Source organism: Oenanthe melanoleuca, chromosome 2 (genome assembly GCF_029582105.1).
Source record: "Oenanthe melanoleuca isolate GR-GAL-2019-014 chromosome 2, OMel1.0, whole genome shotgun sequence".
Lineage (NCBI taxonomy): Eukaryota > Metazoa > Chordata > Aves > Passeriformes > Muscicapidae > Oenanthe > Oenanthe melanoleuca.
In genome coordinates, this window is record NC_079335.1 from 41,737,141 (window position 1) to 41,750,970 (window position 13,830).

Below are 13,830 nucleotides of genomic sequence, written 5' to 3' on the forward strand. Positions count from 1 at the left end.
AATTTCTGGGGCTTGTTAATGAGACATGAAGATGTCCACATCCAATTGCTAATACCTAGTCTCTTTTACCTCTCAATTTCCTGCTTTCTTTTGATAATATTTCCCATTATTATGATATGACCAAAATTCATGAGGGAATTAAAGGGTTAATGGAGTTGAGAAGAATAGCACCGACTATAAAAAGTCTGCAATTAATAATGTCTGAAAACTTGAGCTACAAGACAAAGATGCAAAAGCTAGCAGAAAAGAACTAAATTATCAACCTTAAGTGTTAGTCTGTTTATGTTGGACACTTTGTGTTGGTGGATTTAAATACCCAATAGTTTGGCAATTATTCAGCTCTACAGCAGACCTGCAGGCTGACCTGTTGAAGTAGAACAGAGCTGCAGGAGTGGGATATCCTACCCTGACTACTTACAGCTCCAGGGAAACCCCAAAGCACACAATACTGGGGAGTATCCAATGCCAAGGAAATGATTTGCTCTGTTGGTGCAGTCTGGTAGCTGGAATTTAAGCAGTGATAAGTGATAAGGCAGGAGCTCTCTGCTGCCTCTGTGATTAACTTAATTACAAGCACAAGTCCCCTGTTCTCCTTGTGTATGGGTCTATTAATACTAACTATGTGCTCATGCCATCTGCCAAGGAGCCATTTCCAACTTCACAAAGCACAGCAGACAATACTTGCAGGTGCTCAGAAATGTGTTTATTTGGCCATTAAACCCACAGTACCCAAACACTGCTGAACAATATTTGCATTTGCAGGTACTCCTGCAAGACAGTGTCTTCTGAACCAATGTCAGACATGAAGAATTCCACACTCTGATGGAAATTGTGACAGCTATTCATCTGTTGCTTCCATTTTGCTTCTTAGTCTGTGTTTTTGTGTCTGGCTCACAAATATTCTTGGATTCAGAGCTGTAAGGGATGCCACATTCCCAGCAGAGACAAGTCAGGAGATCCAAGGTTAGTTTCAAGTGCCATATTGCAAAGAAGCTTCAAGAATGAGTTTCTACTTGGTCTGAATATACTGAAGCCAGACAAAACTGGTTGTAACATACTTTACTCACAGTGTCATTCAAATTCTCTGAAGAGATTGTTACTAGTCTGTATTCAACCCAGGATTAATTGAGGCATTAAATGGTTACCAGACCAAAGCCTATTTTAATAAAACTCCTCTGTAAGGAGGAGCCTGAGAAGATATTCAGCCATTTCACATTACATGCTGTACAAACTAACCATGCAGAGAGATAAGAGACTCATTTCTCCTGTGGACTCTAATGATTTTATCAAGATTTACTAGATTGAAACAACTTAGGTGTCTGAAGATTATAGCTGATAGATCTGTATTGTTACATGCTTCTCACCTGTCAAATTTATGCAGGATTTTTATTTTCTGACAGCTTGATATATTTATGTGGTTTGGCATTGGCAATTAGACCAACCTGAAAGTTTTTCATTTATGTGTATGGTAGGTTTTCCAGTGTTTTATTATTTAAGCAAGATAATAAACTTGAGTAAATGGTATATTCAATATCTGAAATTGCCCTGCTGAAGAAATGCTACTGGCTTCTTCCCAGAAAGGGGAAAAGTAACATGGTGAGCCATTCTCAGAAGGGACCAGGTTACAGATTAAGCTCCTCCTAGGAGAAGCACTCCTGAACTTTAAATAGGACAAGTTTGACATCTGGGGCTTTTAAAGGCTCAGGGGAATGAAACTGGTTGACTGTGAAACTCTTCAGCACAACAGAAAAGAGTTTCTGGGACTGAAGAGGCATTCAACCAAAATCACTGAGGCTCTCCCCCCAAATATTGTCATGTTTCATCTTCTCTACCACATGTCCTCCTCCTCCTCACTACCACTGGACATCTTTTTGGACCACTGTGAAGAGCTGTCCCCTCTTTAGGGGATCATATTCGAGCATATTTGCCCCTTCATTCCCTGTTTGAAGCAGTTCTCTTGCTAGAGGGGCTCTGTTAGCAGGATTGCTTTCCTTTGGTCCCTTTAAAACAGTTTTTGGACATGACCAGAATATAAATAGCACAGGACAGCCCTGCTGCTGGCTGCTGACACTGGGCACTGCTCCCAGAACAGGTCTGTGCCCTAATCCTGTCTGTTCTGAGCCGGCGCACTGGGGGACAAACAACTATTTGAGATGCAGTTAAATAATAATATGATAAATGCCTCCCCTCACACCTTTCCTAGAACACTCTTGTTTTTGGGATCCTTTCCCTGCAGTTCTGCATTCTCCTCTCCCCACTTCTGAACCCTGCTGCCAGTACTCCTTCCTGTCATCTGGCTTTCCCAAAGGCAGAACACAAGTCTCTGCCTCTTCCTTACAGGCAGTGAAGTGTCTTTTCAAACCCCTTGAAAACAACGTTTTGCCTGAGGCTCTTTCCCCACCTTTCCTACAGGCAGACTAAACACCTTCTCTTGCCCTGAGAGCACCCCTTGCTCTGCCAGAGCTCACTCTTCAGGTTCACTGCTCCTAGAGATAGATGCAGTGGGGGCTGTCAGCAGGGAGGGTCTGCAGTATACAAGTGGCAAAAGCTGTCCAGGGAATTGCCCACATCCCTTCACCTGTCCATCAGTGGCAAATCAAGCCCCACTGAAACTGCAAGGATTTCACATTAGCAGCTGTAGCTTCGCTCAGAGGAGCTGGGCTTTTATATAAACACACGTGTACCTGGAGTAAAATAAATCATATACATAAAGGTGTTGAAGGGCTCAGGATCTCACTTCACCCAACTCCACTATGTGTGCTATCATGACAGAATTGTTTTTCGGGCCCCAGTGGCTCAGAGCAATGCTGGCAGCATGCTCCCACTGGGACTCTGCACCAGCTGCAGTTCCCCCTCCCATGCTCCATGCCAACCTCTGCCCAGCCCAACTCGGTCTGACACAACCACTTGCAGTTTTTAACATGATATAGTATCACTCTCCAGAGCTGCCCGAGGGAAAAGTGCATTCCACTCACCTAATTGCATTAGTCTAATGTTTCTCCCTCTTTTGGAATTAAGCTATTTAAAACATAAAACTTGACTGTATTAAGGTTTCAATGTTGCAAGAGGCTTGAGGGAAAAAGGATCAGGATAAAAGTTATTCTATGGTAAATTTGGATTATATCTTTCAGCCAAAGTTTTAGTAATTTTGAAAGTCCCCTAAATTTGTTTTTCAATTATTAAATGTCCCTGTTTGGTTAGGATGGAGCTCTTTTTATTCTTGGTAGCTGGTACTGTGCTCTGTGTTTTGGATTTAGTGTGAGAATATTGTTGATAACACACGGATGTGTTGGCTATTCATAAGTAGTGCTCACATTAACTCAAGGACTTTTCAGTGTCTCTTACTCTGCAGGTGAGGAGCCACACAAGAATCCAGGAGGCTGAACAGTGAGGACAGAATATTTAATATTAGTGGTGTCTTATTATTACTGTATTTTGTTCAAACCTTAAATTGTTCCTAACCAATAAAGATTACTTTTTCTTTCCAATCCACTTCAGGGGCTGGGAGCAAGCTGCTGCATGGTACTTAATTGCCTGCTGGGGTTAAACCACAACAATAAATTATTGTGGTTATCCATTTGGGAGGGTGGGTGTGGTGTGGTGTGGTGTGGTGTGGTGTGGTGTGGTGTGGTGGAGGGGATATAATTTGTTTTTAAACTCCTCCAAATGATTCACTGGCATTTGGAAGAATGATCAAAAATAATACAGAAAAATGCCAGATAGCCAGAAGAGACAATGTTAAATAGTTGAGAATACTTGGGCCTATAGGAGCTGAAAGAAACCTGATTTGAGAGTTCTATGGTCAGAGAGTGGCCTTGGATGTAGAATATCAGGCTAAAACTAACAGAGGCCACTACAAACAAAAGCATAAGGCTGAAGTAACTATCCCAGCCCAAGGCTACCAGTCAGAATCATCAATGCATGGGTTATTTCCAATGCACTTTACACAGATTTCATGTCCTCCCAAGTGAGTGATGCCTGCTGCCCTTGTGGACAGGAAGCTTCTCCTGCCTGAGGAGCAAGAGTGATGGCACAAGAGACCCTTTTGCTTCTCAGAGGAAGGAGCATGCTATAGGAGGACAAGAATCACAGAATCACAAAATTACAGGAGGGGCAAGGCTGGAAAACCACCACAGTGGCCATCTGGTCCAACCCAGGGGTCCAACCTTGCTCAAGCAGGGTCATCCCAAAGCAAATGGCACAGGATTGCATCCAGTTCTTGAGTCAGTCTTTCCAGTGAGAGAGACACCACACCCTCTCTGGGCAATCTGTCCCAGTGCTCAGCCACTGCACAGTATAGAGCTTCTTCCTCACATTCAGGTGGAGCTTCCTGTGCCTCAGTTTCTGCCCATTGACTCCTGTCCTATTGCTTGGCATCACTGAGAAGAGCCTGGATCCATGATCTTGGCGCTCTTCCATCAGATACTTACAGACGTTGATGAGGTCCCCTCTCAGACATCTCCTCTCAAGGCTGAACAGGCCCAGCTCCCTCAGCTTGTCCTCATAAGAGAGATGCTCCAGCCCCTTAATCATATTCATAACCCTCTGCTGGACCAACTCCAGGAGCCCCAGGTACCAAGCAGGTACCTGGTAAGTGACCAAAAAGTTTTAAATAAGCAGAAGATACCATCAAAAGACCAAACCTGACCAGCAGGTGTTCTGGTACAGCCTGACAAGACAATTGGACAAGATATACCATCCTCACTCTCGTGGCACACCTCACAGAGTGAGGTCATAGAAAAATATCCATTTTTTCCTGTCTTTGAAAGATGTCCATAAGGCATAGGTGTCATATACATCAAGCCTGCAAGTCACTGACTGCCTCACCTGCTGCTGTCCCTGACCTCTTCCTTTCTTCATGAGCTGATCTTTCCTCCTTAGGAAACTGAAGTAGCTCAGTAGGCTAAGCTTGAGGCAGCTGAAAGAAACCATACTTACCTGCAGGAAAAGTCAAATTCATCAATTGCTAATAATTTCTGAAGCCCTTGGTTGAATCTAGATTTTATAGCATCTCAGTCAGCTTTCCCTACTAGGGACAGTATGAAACTTCACTATTGCAGCAGTACCATAAATCTTGAGTGTTTTTGGAAAGATGGAGAGTTTCCTGTAACTCAAACCTTTACCCACAGGATAAGGCAGTAGGTGAGTTAAAGGGTCATAACCCTCCTGTCCTCGACTTTGGGGATGGTTTTCACTGCAAGGGCTTCACTAACAAGAAGCCATTCAATCTCAGCACTGGTTGCTGACAAACCCTGTGTGAGACAAAGGCAGTTTGTGCCCTTTGTATTTTCTCACTCATTGGGTAAAGCCCCACCCTGCACATCCAGTTGTGTGAGTAAAGATATAAACAAGGATTAAAGCAGGGGTCCCTGTACCTCAGAGAAAAGACACAGAGTGAGTGTGTGTATGCTGAGGATTTGGAGAGCATTCAGCTTGTGATCTGGGCATCCTGACATGGCAGTGTGTACAGCTGCTCATACAACTGGTGAATAATAAATACCTCAACATGCCCTTGAGATGATACTTCTAAATACTTTACTCTTCACTGAAGCAGTCAGAAGCTTGACTAGATTCATCCTGCAATAGTGTTCCTGTCTTTACATGGTTCATTTGACTTTTAAAAGAGATTGCCTTTTGAAGAACAAGTGCAACTTACCAAAATAACCTTTGAGCTGCACGAGGCTTTGTTTGAAATACTATTCTGCTATTCCACTTCTCAAATGTCATCTCAGTCTCAGTGTTTATCTTCTCTTAAAACATAGCAAAATTGTCACAGTGTTTCTTGTAAAAAGTTTTCACCATCTTTACAGCTTTAGATTTCTTGCTACATTAAGTTATGAGCTATAAGTTATTAGCCTCAATTCATTTGCTACACAGTTTGGGATCACAGATAAAAAGCGACTATCCCTTTGGGAAGCGAGTACAAAAAGGACTATAACTCACTCGCCACAGAAAGCACCAGAGGGCTGTTCATTTGAATTATCAGAAGAAGCTGTTTAAAAAGAAAAACTGGTAGTAATTGTTGGGAAGGGGGCTTGTTTTTTTGCACAGCTTCACTCACCTGTGCCAGTACTGCACAGGGAGCTTGTAGCTTCAGGTAATGTTTATATCTGCCCACAGCGCTGCATCCTTCCTTGCAGGAGCTGTCACCCTTGGTCGGTGGATGCAGCTGCTGAATCATCAGGCTTGGAAGAGCTTTCCCTGGAATGGGATTTATTTATCACAAAGCTTTCCTACCACGCAGCACACCGGAGGAAAGCTCTGTTACCAGAAGCTGTTTTGGATGCTTGCAGCTCAGCAGGGACACGCAAACTGGTTATACACCGAAGGATTTTAAATTCATGAACACAGCGCACCACAGAGCCAGCCAACAACTCTTCACTTCCCAACTATTCACAGCAACAAAACAAACACACAAACACGCTCCTAGCTCCTTCAGCCCGCTAAACACTAATTACTCTCTAAGTGATGCAACTCAGCCATCATACTCCTGGGATTTTCCGGCTTCGCTGCCACAGGATAGAGGACTCGGCTCGAGTCAGGAGATTGCTTTAGCACCGTCACAGCGCTGAAATTTCACTTCCTTTTTTTTTTTTTTTTTTTAAGAACAGGGAGCAGTAAGCTCTTCTCTGCCTTCCCAAAGTACTTTCGGCCCACGGGCAGCGGGTGAATCAGCGCCGCCCCCGCCGCCCTGCGCCCCGAGCTGTCCCCGGTGAAGGGAGCGCTCCGGTCCCGCTCGCCCGGCGCACAGCGCGATCGCCCCCGCCCCAGAGCCCCGGGCTCTGCCCTGCCCGGCCGCTCCCGCCGCCAGCGTGGCACAGCCCGGCTCCAGCCTCACCTGCTCCGCTCCCCGCCGGCAGCAGCCGCCTCTTTTCCTTTCTCCCGCCCGCCCCGCTGACAGCCCGGCTTTGTCCGCCCGCCCCGCTCCGCTCCGCCCCGCGGGAGGTGCCAGGGAGCCGCTCCGGGCTCGGCACCGCAGCCCCGGGACAGTGCCCGTCCCTTCCCTGCCTCGCTACGGCATCCCGCACCCCTCATGCCTCACCCAGCACCCCTCATCCCGCACCCCTCATCCTGCATCCCGCACCCCTCATCCCGCACCCCTCATCCCGCACCCCTCATCCTGCACCCCGCACCCTGCATCCCTCATCCCACATCCCGCACCCCGCACCCCTCACCCCGCACCCCTCACCCCGCATCCCGCACCCCTCATCCCACATCCCGCATCCCGCACCCCGCATTCCTCCCGAGCCGCTTCCACCCGCGGGGATCGATTGCATCGACCTGCGCCTGGATACAGTTACTACTACTACTACTATTATTATTATGATTATGATTATGATTATGATTATGATTATGATTATTATTATTATTATTATTATTATTACTATTATTACCATTATTATTACCATTACAATTATTACTATTTCATTGTTCCTTTCTCTTTCCCTTTTCCTTTCCGGGTTCCAGGGGAGCGCATCCCGCACGGTGCAGCTCCCTGGGCTCCCTCCCCGCCGCCGCTCCCGCCGGGCGCTCCGGGCCTGGGATCAGCTCCAGCACCGCCCCTCTGGGCCGGCTGGATCCCCTCGGCTCGGCTCTGGGGCCGGCCGGACCCGCCGGAGGGCAGAGGGCGAGAGCCGGCTCTGCAGAAGGAGATGCTGATTTCCACAGGCTCTCCGAAATCACTCCCCGCGGCAAGAGCATCCCACCTGCTCTCGGAACGGAGCTAGCCAGGGAAGTGTCAGGCCTATCTTTAGTTCTTTGCTCCACAGATGGACTGTTAGTCATGTCCTGCCCACATGCAGTCTAGTGGTTTGTGCTGTTAAGCTCTGTGTCGGGTAGCCATAAATGCAGAGGGGAGGTGATCTCTGTAGGATGTTTTTTCCTATTTTTGTAAGGGTAGCTATCAATTAAGGCTGGGAAAAAAAGAAAAATAATGCAGAGTCTTCCTGCCCTTGTAATGACACCTGGTACTTCCCCCAGGAGATATATTAGGGTACATCATTTACATGAAGATGAAATTTAAAATGGGGGGGAGAGTCCCTCCCAACCCAAACTGTTCTATGATGATGTGTATCAGAGGAAACTCTGCCATTCTGTTCTGAACAGCTCTGTGTGAAGGAGCAGGGCTGAGCTACAGCTTCTTCTCCAATGTTTGTGGGACCTGTCCTGCTGCACAGTTTAAGGGACCCCATGTCCCTAGGGATGCATGGACACCATACAGAACTGGTACAGCAGCTCTGCTGTAACAATTAACTGACAGAAACTGACTGACAATTAACTGACAGATACCCATGGAGTGTCCAACCCTTTCCATTGCTGCAAAAAGAGACCACCTCCTTCTTTAGGAGCATTTAGGGCTGAAGTTGGGGTGCAGGGATGTTGACCACCACTGAGTGGGCTTGGACCCTCTGCTCTGAAGAGCGCAGAGTAGGGCTCGTGGCAGTGAAATCTTTCATGGCAGAAGAGCAGTGACAGCGCCATGCTGCTGATGAGATGATGCTAAAACTATGGAGCTGGGCCTGGAGGCCAAGTACACTCATGAGGTCATAGATTTCCCTTGGGGAGCAGAGGGGAATCCCAAATATAAGCGTTCTCAGGTAATGCAGAATGGTTAGCCCCTTAAAAACCTACCACTCAAACCCAAAGGAATATTCTGCCTTTTTTTTTGTTTCATCTATAAACACCTGTTTTGTCCTAATCCTGTTGCTTTGTATCATAGTGACAAAAACCAAAGGTTTAACTAGAAATAGTTGAGTGCCTGCAGAACAATTAGAGGATTTTAGTGCATCTGCAGACTGCATTTAACTGAGCTTGAAGATCAAAAGATATGCTATTTTTGTATGATCTTCTCTGGGATTCTGCACAGCAGTGTCTGAGGCCCTGGTGGATGATTTTGCCATCAGCATGTGTCTAAGTACTTTAGGAGTTGTAATCTTCATTGTGCAGAAGGGAGGCTGCAGAGCCAAGAGACAGAGTTGAGTTAAAATCACCTCACCCATCACATGCAGTCTAAGTGCCCATGGGGAGATCTGCTGCCTCAGGGGACCTGTGGTCTGGAAACGCAGCTGCAGGTCAGCTCTGACTGGTCCCTCCCTCCTGCTTGAGGCTCCCAGCATCACAGGTGAGAGGTTGTCAGGTGTGTTTGGTCTCAGCTATGGCCAGGCTCTTCCACATCCATCATCACTGGACAGTGTGGGCAGCGTGGCTCACCCTGAACCCTGCACACCTCTGATTTTCTGGGCCAAAACTGCCTGGTCTGATGGACAGCATCTCTCACAGCCTTCAGGTATTGAATGCCCAGAGACAAGAGCTTTAAAAAATGGAGAGGCTTACATGAGGTCCATGTAAGGTCTGGGATTTATCAGGCCCAGAGCATGGAGGCTGCTGTCTCTGCAGACATCCTGACATGTGTTTCCTTCCCACAGACACTTCCCATGTTTCTGTTTTATACCAACGCCAGCACGAGCACAAGAACCACTGCTGCAAAAACAGTCACTTGCTGCTGTAGTCCCTCTGCAGTCAATTTTGTTTCCCTTGGCAGAGAGGTGTTAGGATCATGCACATTCCCTAGCATCACAGACATCCTGGATAGGCTGACAACACATTTGTGGCCAGTTTGGTTTTGTGCCATGTTCCACCAACGGTGCTGGAAGTAGCAGCTGGGGTTGGGGTGGGCTGACAAACTGTCTTTACCTACCAAAACAGTTTTAAAAACTAACATTTTTCTCATCTGTTAAACTGGATGTTTGCTGGCTATCTCTTAACAAAACCTGCTTTGCAGCAAGTGAAAAAACAGAAGGTGATGCCAAGTTGACAAAGGGAAGGTGAAAGCAACACACTTGGGTCCTAGCTTTCCTTCAAACACAGCAAGAGAAGCACCTACAGGTACGGCTGTGACCTGGTCAGAGCCTCAGGGAAGTGCATCCATCTTCAGCTGCACTCTGCTTCCAGGAAGAAACCATGACTTTCAGTTTTTTTAAGAGCTCTTTACACGTGATCTCCAATCACTGATTGAAGAGATGCAGTTAGGCTACAGGACATAAACTTGGCAGAATTTATTACCAAAGGCTTTTTCCTGAATTCCTTTGACCCTGCAACCTCCTTGATGTCAGCCCAGTGCAGGGTCATGGTTGAGGAGGGAATACTGCCCTTTCACTTTCCTTCTTCACAGCTGTAATTAATTCTCTGCATCATCTTCATCAGTGAGTGCAGGTAAAGGAGTAAAAGGGACATCAGTCTCTCTAATGCAGAACTGATTTAGATGCTCTTCTGCCAGCATTTGGATCTGACCCATTACCCAAACCCACAGTGCAAGCTGAGTGTGTGGCTGAGTCTCCTAGCAAGGACATACATCCATGTAAATACATCCATCTGAATATAAAACACAGCATTCTCACTTGCAGGTGCTTCTCTTTTTCTACATTTATTATTCAGTTATTCCTGGATAGTGACTTCTTTTTTACTTGTAGTATCCCAAAATATGTCAGATATTTCTCATTCAAAGAAACGGAGAGAGTTGAAATTAACATATCCTATACATAGCAACAGCCTTTGTTCACAGAATATATAGAAATTTGTCTCAGGGTAAGTAATAGCACTTCCCAAAAATCACAATTAGCTTATACTGTTGTTTTGTAGAACCTGTTGAAGAAAGTGAGTTTTTTTCCCCTCATGCAAAATTTCCACTCTACCTGAATAAAACCTTTTCAGACTTTTTTTTTCCCCTCTCTCTTCTCCCATGACCAACTGTCCTCCCAAACCACATTTCCCACAAAATGTTGTATTTGGCCAAATCTTATAGTTTGGAATCCAGAAACATCTGAGGAAATCCTCAGGAAGCCATCATCTCTCACTATTGCTCATTTCCTTACTCCCTTGTTGGGATGTTTATTTACTTTTGGCCTTCTAACCCAAGTGTCCCAGTGTGGCAGGAAGCACTAAGCAGCCCAGAGGTGGTGACTCTGCCCAGCACCCAGGAAGGTTAATCTGAAACCAAAAAATGAGATAGATTTCCAGCAGCCACAGTGGGCAGAGCAGAGCACAGGCACAGGGGAAGAGATGAGGCTTGTGTTGTGTTGACAAGGTAATCTGATGGATATGTTCCATGGTATTTTTACTGAAGGTCTTTTTTCTGCCAGAGTCTCCAAAAAACAACCCCCAAATGCATTAGTGGGCTATTAAATAGTTTGATTGGATACACACAGCCTGTTTTACATGGTGTGTGTGGAACAGGAGCAATATATCAGCTGTCACTCTCAATATTTTATAGAAATTGTTGGGGGTTAAGTCTGAAAAGTCTCACTCAAGGTCATCACCTTCTGTCTTCTGTTCTCAAAGGCAGGCTCAAATAGAGCAATTCTCAGCTTGTACAGGATATGATCATCTGCTTCTGTTGCCATCCAAATCCATTTTTTCCAGTGGGGCCAAAGCAAGACTTTTTGGCACAGTCTGTCCTCACTCATCTTGCTCGTGTAAGGGAAGGCAGCATTAAGTGGCAATAGTCTCAGCCCAATTCCAGAATTACAAATTAGCTGTATCTACATATTTGCCCACTCCACCAGCCTCCCTGGAGAGCAATCCCTCTTCTCTAACCTTTCTATGGCCCTGATATCCCCTCTCACTAGAATGAATGAATTAGTTTTAAGAGTGCATTTAATTTAAGGGGTTAGGACCCCTTTATGAGGTCAGACCCAAGTACAGCCTTTTAAAATGGTTTTCTCCAGGGAAGGAGTTCTTTGAACTCTGAAATAGTCAGATAGTTGTGATAAATGCATTCATTTAAAGGAAATTGGCAACATTAAAAAAAAAAAAAAAAAAAAAAAAGATGCTACACTCAAGTTCTTTACAAGCACTTATGCAATGGTATCTATAAAAGTCTTTTTCAGGGAAGCCCCTAAGTATGCACCACATATCAGACCCACATTTGTTTTTCTGACTAGGATGCTTTCTTGAATGTATGCCAAACCCCTAATTTCCAGAGGAGTGCAAAAATCCTTCTTTGCCAGTCTTTTCTGATTCACCTTCAACCTTAAAGTTTCAGGATTTGAGGTTGTCTTTCATTAGATGAAAGAAGTTTTTTCATCAGTGAGAGCCTGGCCAATCAAGTTGCTGAAATCATAATGTTAAATCTCTCTGGGTCTGTGAAGTGTGAAAGATTTTTGCAAGGCTAAGGACTGCTTCCCTGATGCCAGGAGGATTTCTGGATTGGATTGTCATTACACAAGCTGGGAAAGAAGCAATCCCCTCAAGATTGATCTAGTATTGTCATCAACAGCAGAGAAAAATTAGCCAGCAGTTGTAGTGGACCAGCAGGAGGTTGTTATTCAGAAGGTGGTTAGAGTGTAAAGAGGAGCCCCACTGTGCATGGGGACATCCCCAGCTGTTGGCACCTACCAGATGATAATCAGGGGGAAATATGTTGAGAATGTGAAAAGCAGTGAGGCTGAAGATCTTCTTTCCTTGGAAAGTTCACCTACCCAGAGATGGATCATAGTGGTGTCTGTGGGACAGAAGCAGATGGATGAGCAGACACCAGCAGAGGAGACAGACAGTGCCTAACCAAGAGAATCTGGCCCCAATACCCTACAGCACCGTGGGAAGGGCTGTTCCTGAATAGCCTCAGGAAAAGCAGCAAGTCTGACAAATCATTCTGTGACTCTATGGTTCTGTGGAAACGGTTGCTAATGGCAATCTGCCATTATACAAGGTCTCTTCCCCTCTACAGGTGGCTCCCAAACTGTGCAGAATTCAGGAAATCTTCTGTTTTGAAGGGCCAGAATTAGTGTGATTACTACTGGAAGAAATTCTGCTCCCTGAGGGAATAATTAGGCAGCTGAGTTGAAGCTCAGTGTTGAACCAGACTTTCCCTTCACAGTGGCTTTTTTTGGAGCTTGGAGGGTAATTCCTCTTTGAAAACATTGTGCACATCTCACTGTAACAGATGCTGGAGGGAGCCATGTTGCTCTTTCAGTGACTGTCAGGAAGCAATGATATGAGGGGTAAAGTGAGGAACCATCTCATCTGAAAAAAAAATGTTGATTTTTTTTCTTCCTGTAAAGCTGAGGTCACTGTGGGTAATCACACCAGCAAGATGCACTGCCACAAGCAGATACAGGCTATGCACTTCCTTAGTGGCATGGGTTGAAACATTTTAGTTTATGGCATCTGACACTCTTTTTTTTCCCTAAATAAGGAAGCATGAGTAATCAGATATCTCCTGTTTTAGTATTACCATAGAAACAAGCCATGCAAGAAGTAAATGAACTGTGCATACAGAGCTGGATCAGGTCTTATTGAATCTGTAGGAATAAAATGAACAATGGTGGAAGAGTTCAGGGGACTGAATATCCCAGTCAGCAGAGCATTGAGAGCCCCAACATTGTTCAGGCTGCCACCATGTGTTCTTTTGTTCTTGATGAAATTAATTCTGTGCTCTATGTGTGTGCACACATTTGGCTGTCTCACAGTAGTGACTAACAGTAAGAGAACAAAAACCAACATGTTTTCCCTGTCAGAGTGTAGATTTTCTATGAGTGGTTCACAAATTATTTTGATGCATAAAATAAGAGATTTTCTTATATATTACTTTTGAAAAGATATAGCCAAAGTAGTAACTGTTAATATATTATAGTGGCTAATAGAGAAACTGAAGACAAGTGACTGAACCTTTCCCCACGGGACTGAACAATTTGCATAAGCAATGCCTAGCTCCACAAGTCACTTTCTCTCCCACAAAGACAGTAAAATTTAAAGCTAAATGTCATAAGAGAGAAACACTCCTAGAAGGAAATAAGGGAGAAATAACAGACTCATGAGCAAATACCATCATTG

General features: G+C 45.1%; 1 protein-coding gene across 1 annotated transcript in view; it reads right to left on the reverse strand.

Moving 5' to 3' along the window:
• The window catches only part of MAPRE2 (microtubule associated protein RP/EB family member 2), a 98,667-nt gene extending 91,750 nt beyond the window's left edge, over nucleotides 1–6,917 (reverse strand). Inside the window, exon 1 of the mRNA XM_056483794.1 lies at nucleotides 6,839–6,917. The gene's annotated coding sequence lies outside the window, so the exon portion shown is untranslated. The remainder of the gene's footprint in view (nucleotides 1–6,838) is intronic.
• Nucleotides 6,918–13,830: the final 6,913 nt, after the last annotated feature.